The sequence below is a fragment of the Saccopteryx bilineata genome, chromosome 6, assembly GCF_036850765.1.
Source record: "Saccopteryx bilineata isolate mSacBil1 chromosome 6, mSacBil1_pri_phased_curated, whole genome shotgun sequence".
NCBI lineage: Eukaryota > Metazoa > Chordata > Mammalia > Chiroptera > Emballonuridae > Saccopteryx > Saccopteryx bilineata.
In genome coordinates, this window is record NC_089495.1 from 160,860,989 (window position 1) to 160,866,988 (window position 6,000).

At 49.4% G+C, this 6,000-nt stretch overlaps 1 protein-coding gene across 3 annotated transcripts in view; it reads right to left on the reverse strand.

Annotated features, from left to right (window-relative positions):
• The window catches only part of SLC39A11 (solute carrier family 39 member 11), a 286,459-nt gene extending 285,571 nt beyond the window's left edge, over nucleotides 1-888 (reverse strand). For 2 of the 3 annotated variants that reach the window (XM_066236012.1, XM_066236011.1), the window contains exon 1: nucleotides 777-888. The gene's annotated coding sequence lies outside the window, so the exon portion shown is untranslated. Of the gene's footprint in view, nucleotides 1-503; nucleotides 738-776 lie in introns of those variants that run through there. The other variant, XM_066236013.1, reaches the window with a different exon arrangement.
• Between the last annotated feature and the right edge of the window lie 5,112 nt (nucleotides 889-6,000).

A 6,000-nucleotide genomic window follows, 5' to 3' on the forward strand; every position in this document is an offset into this window, starting at 1 on the left:
AAGCAGCTTACTCAGGGGGGCCCAGACTTCCTCGTGGGCTGCATGATACATAAACATTGATTCGATTGCAAGGCTGGGGGTTATTCTCTGCCCATCCCAACTTTAGAGATGCCAACCCCTGAGACGCTCCCACCTGATCCTGGTTTTCTTTCTCTCCCTTTAAAACCTGTTGCGTGCTCCTAGGCGTCGCACGTTTCAGCTGAGAGATGTTGGTGAAGCTGCAGAGGTGGACACAGCACTTAATGGGGTGCACACACAGGCCCTGACTCCAAGGCAGCTATAACTGTGGAAAAGTTCTCCAGGACCTGGCTACTCAAAGTGTGGTCCGCAGCCCAGCCGACCTGGGGAGTGGTGGGCAGTGCACAATCTCAGGCCTGCTTAGCCGGATTCCCACTCAAGTTCAAGAGGTCCTGCTGACCCCCAGAGCCCGTGGGAGGGGACATAGAGCAGCTGGAACTGTGGCCACCTCCACTCCCAGGGCTCCAGGGTTCCGGCATGCTCACCATAAATGAGTGAATGAAAAGGATCTTGGAGAAGCACGCCAAAGGGAGGCAGGTCGACACCGTGCCTGGGAGGCAGGTCAAGGTCCCCTTCTGCCTCCTCTGCCACCTGCCAAAGCCAACCTGCTACCCCTCCAACCCTCGCCGCTCCCCAGGGGCACTCCCTTCCAAACTCCGCGTGGCCCTTCCAAGTCCCACACTCTGGTCCTGAGGGCCGCGGCACCACCGGGCCTCCAGTCCAACCGAAGGCTCTGAAGGAGAGAAAAGCCGACTCACTACGGTGCCCTCTCAAGCCCCCACTCCACTTCCATCAGCCCCCGCTGCCGCTCGCTCGCCGGCTCACTCCCGAAGTCACTTCCTGCTTCCCTCCCAGCACACGTGTCCCTCCACCCACCAGGCCCCGCCCCGCCCCGCTGTGAGTGGCAGATCCTGACGGAAGAATAAATTCTCCGGTTCACAGCCTTCTGCGGGCTCAGGAGCAGATGGGGCGGGTAGAACAGAGCCCTGGGGCCAAGCGGAAAGAACATTTTGCACGGGTAAGCCTCTGCAGTCTTATCTGAAGCCACAGAAACCCAAGGAAAAAGTGTCTGGGACATCCCTGATATCATTTATGTCACAGCCGAGTCCCATGCCCTGAAGGAGCAGATTAAAATGGGTTTGAGAAAGTCGGGGGGTGGGGAGAGGCTAGAATCAGCCACAGCAGCCTCATTCTCTAATGATCCTCAAACCACAGTTCCCATAGGAGCCACCAGGAACGATGGCAAAACACAGAAAAGCAGCCCTGGCTGTGTAGCTCAGTTGGTTAGAGCAATGTCCCAACACGCTGAGATTGCAGGTTTGATTTTGATCCCTGGTCAGGGCATGTACAAGAATAAATCAATGAATGCATAAATAAGTGGGACAACAAATCAAAACCTGTCTCTCTCTCTCATTCCCTTCCTCTCTTTCTATAAATCAATAAAACACAGAAAGCTAGCACCCTGAGAGGTTCTGGTTCTGGAATCAGTGGGGCCGAGACTCTCTGTTCTGAACTAGATGTTGCTGGGATCACTTTGAAAACCTCAGGAAGGCTCTGTGGTGACCCTCAGGTTGACAGGTGTAGTGTGGGAAGCCAAGCCCAGCTGACTCCAGAGATGGTGTTGGGACACTCAGGGCTCACAGCATGGGACTCACACCCTGATCAGCAGAAACTCTCACTTCCCTTAAACCATACCAGTCCCTAAAGAGGGGTGGCCAATGCCCAGGAGACAAAGTGAACCATTTCCCATGTTTCACCATGAACATTCCACACACACACACACACACACACACACACACACACCATACACACCAACCCAAACATACAAGCTGCCTCTGTCTTCCTCACATTCCCTTATGTTAAGAAGCACCAGAATGTTGACCAGAGAAGAAAGAGTGGTTTCCTCAAAGCTAAGTGCACTGGCTCTTTCTTCCAGTCAGCCCACCCCAGGCCCAGGCCCAGTCCTATTCTCTCCCACAAGTGCAACCTGCCCTGCAGCCCTGATAAATTGGGAGAGGGGAGGAGGGATGGAGTGTGCAAGAACAGCCCAGAGCAGTCAACCTGACCAGGCGGTGGCGCAGTAGATAGAGCGTCAGACTGGGATGCCGAGGACCCAGGTTCAAGACCCCAAGGTCGCCAGCTTGAGCGCGGACTCATCTGGTTTGAGCAAAAGCTCATTAGCTTGAGCCCAAGGTAGCTGGCTTGAGCAAGGGGTTACTTGGTCTGCTGAAGGCCTGCGGTCAAGGCACATATGAGATAGCAATCAATGAACAACTAAGGCGTTGCAACGTGCAATAAAAAACTAATGATTGATGCTTCTCATCTCTCCGTTCCTGTCTGTCCCTATCTATCCCTCTCTCTGACTTTCTCTCTCTCTCTCTGTCTCTATAAAAATAAATAAATAAAAATTTAAAAAAAAGAACAGCCCAGAGCAATGGCTCATCAAAAGGAGGCAGAAAGAGCTGCCTCCCAAGCTTGGAAAGGTCTTGACAATCAGGGAAAGAACTGTAGGCCAGGGAATGGTGGCCCTTTTTAGAGGCATCACTTCCTCCTGAGCATCGGGGTGAGTGAGCAAAGAGGTGACAGCTTTGTCTTAGACCCCGTTGGGGAGACAGAGGAGAGATAGGAGCTGGGCACAAGAGATCCAACCCAGGGAATCCTGGAGCTCCTCATGTTTGCTTCTCTCATTCTCGCGCTCTCTCTTTCTCCCTCCCTCTCTGAGATGAAGTAATTAGAAAGTAATGTAGCCATTGAGAACAGGCTTTGGAATCAGATGGCCTAGAAGGAATCCCAGCTTGGCATGTGACTTTTCTTGGATAAATTCCCCAACCTGCCCCAGCCTCGGTTTTCCCATTCTGTGTCTGGGAATATAACAGAGGATGACTTCCAGGTTCCTGTGGCTGAAGGAAAGCACCCAGCACCCAAGCCAGCACTCATCATGGCAGCCTGAATGATTAGCTTCCCTCGAAGCTCTCGTCTTCCCTCATTCATTCATCCATTCATTTATCTACTCAACAGACATTTTGTGAGGCTCTGTTCTGTGTCAGAAATTCTGCTGAGCCCTGGTATATGTAGATTCACTAGACACAGGTGGCTTTACCTCTCCACGGTTTCTGGCCTTTTATTTCTTCCCCTTCCCTGCAGTCTGACCACTGAGGCCGAAGGAAGACTGAGATAAGCCTGGGAGCATGGGGCAGCCAGTTCCTTCCCTTCACAAAGTATGGGCGGTAACTCCTGCCCCAGACTGGCACTCAGATTTGCAGATGGGATCATAAAAGTAAAAGCAATAAGCAGTTTATAGAAGTGCCTCTGAAATATAAGGGGGGAGGGGTTGTTGTTTTTGTTTAGGGTTTTTTTTAAAGTATCCTCCACCCATATGTCCAGAATCCATCTTCTCTCCATCTCCACTGCTGCCATGCCCAAAATAACAGCTTTGACTCAGCATCCTGCCTGACCACCTGATTAATCCTCCTGATGCCCCATTGTGCATCCCCCCAACACACCATTCTTTAAACCACAGCCAAAGTGATTAGTTAACAATACAAGTCCAATCACAGCTGTCTTACTACTGCAAACTCTCAGGAGAGGGCTCTTCATGGCCCCTGGAATACAACTCAAGCTCCTACCTTTAATCTGTGAGACCCTATGCTACCTGGCTGTGCTCACTCTGGACCCCTTCATCACTCTGCTTCAGCCTAGCTGTTCTGCCTTCTCTGTAAACACCAAGCTTACTCCAGCCTCAGGGCCTTAGCACTTGCTTTTCCCTCTGGAACAGGTAGGTCCTAGAGACCCTCTGCCTGCAGTGTCTATCTCTAGATTTTCACCTGGCTGGATCCTTCTTGTCATTTGGGTCTCAGCTCAAATGTCACCTCTGCAGAAGAGGCCTTCTATGAAGACCCACTCTAGTACAGACCTTCCACGCCCTTTTATTTCCTTTACAGCACTTCCTGATATCTGCATTCCTATTTATTCAGTCCCCTAAATGCAAGTTCTGGGAGAGCAGAACCTGTCTGCCTTTTGTACACGCTGTGTCCCAGTACATGGCCACGTGGTAGATGCTCAATAACTCCTGAACAGATAAGTCCCTCAGCTACAAAGATGTTATTTGTTGGCAGTACTTTATATATTAAAGGCCTAACTGAGAGTTTTGAGAAGAACAATATTTGTATATTAGATCAGATTGTCCCAACTACTTCAACTGTACTTTGATAGTCATCCAGTGCCTCTCACTCAAGGGCAGTTTTGCCCCACAGGGAACAAGAGGCAAGTGGGAGGGTGCTAGTAGGTAGAGGCCAGAGATGCTGTTAACTCTCCAACTATGCCCAGGACAACCCCTATGACAAAGCATTATCTGGCCCAACATGTCAACAGTGCCAAGATTCAGAAACCCTAGTGGATTCTCATAAAATAATCTTCTTAGTATGAAATAATTATAAAAATCACTCTAAAATTTAACATGCCCTTCAAGAAGCAGCTGGCCTCAATCAAGACACCAGGTAGCATTTGATTCACCCTAAAATGCAAGAAAGAAGAGAACCAATTGCCCAAATAAGTTTTATATCCCAGCACAATGACTGCACCCATATATATGTACAGTCAAACATCCTGGATGCTCAATTTCCTCTACCCCATTGGGTCTTGATTATGGAAAGTTCTGATGATATCATCTGGACACTCTGATATCGCAGGGCCTCCTAAATGGATATGCCTGGGAGGCCTTTGGCAGTGACCACCCGACAGGTGGAACAGATCTGTCTGTCCTTGACATCTGCTCTCCAGTATGAATGATAAACTGATGAGAGGACATTACTACCAGCTTTTCCTAAGAACCATCCAAAGGAGCCAAGAGCATCTTGATGCCGCTTTTCTGAGCCTGGTACAGGAAAGAGCTGCCCCCGAGGGCTCGAGGGAGAAACTGAGTCAGCAATCAGGCCACTTCTCACCTTTGTCTAAATGTTTGATTCTGAACCTGCATTTCCTGTGCTCAAGCTGGGGCATAAAAGTACAGGTTCTACTAACTTCATACAGATCTATTGTCGGGAGAGAAGTTTCCAGTACTGTGACAGATATTTAAAATGCAAATCTCTTGTTCAAGTGCCAATTTAATAAGATAAGAAATTGCTAAATAAAAACCACCGCTAATGAAATTGAAATCATGCCTGTCTCTAAGATAATAATCGGCATAAATCAGTTTCCCAAATTTTCCACATTTGCTTCAAACACGTCTTCAAGCATATCATAAATAATTCTATGGAGGCCATGGGGTTAATCTCATGAAGGGGAATTGCTGAACAAGTAAGTTCTCCTTCGAGCCTATTCCTCTAAAGCTACTTGGGTCAGATGAAGGAACTGTTGATCCATTCAATCACTCAGCAAATGGTACTGCATACCTACTATGCAATAGGCATGTCTGAGGCACTGGTGCACACCAATAAGTGAGACAGACACAACTTGTGCCCTCACGATTTTTCCGGTCTCCACGCTCTGGGCATTGCGTTGACTGTGTGTTATCAATTAAGCCTTATTGTGGAAGCTATGGTGTTATTCAGCTCCTCCTTTCCTTCTCTTAGTCCTCAGGAAGCATCCACACCTTCCCCTGCTGGCAGTCTCTCCAGCCAGGGAGGACAAATGCACAGGAGACTACCCCTCCTTTTGGTGGAGAGAGAGGTCACCTTAGGGCCCCACCTTCAGGGGGATTGCTGGGAGTGGTGAATGCTCTGGGTGGGGAGCAGACCCAGATACATAGCACCATTGCTGACCACTGCTGAAAGGGGGCTCAGAAGGAAAAGGCCTCAGTCTAAGTCCTTGTGATTTCTTTTTCCATCTAAAGTAATATTCAGCCTGACCAAGCGGTGGCACAGTAGATAGAGCGTCGGACTGGGATGCAGAGGACCCAGGTTCGAGATCCCAAGGTCGCTAGCTTGAGCACAGGCTCATCTGGTTTGAGCAAAAGCTCACCAGCTTGGACCCAAGGTTGCTGGC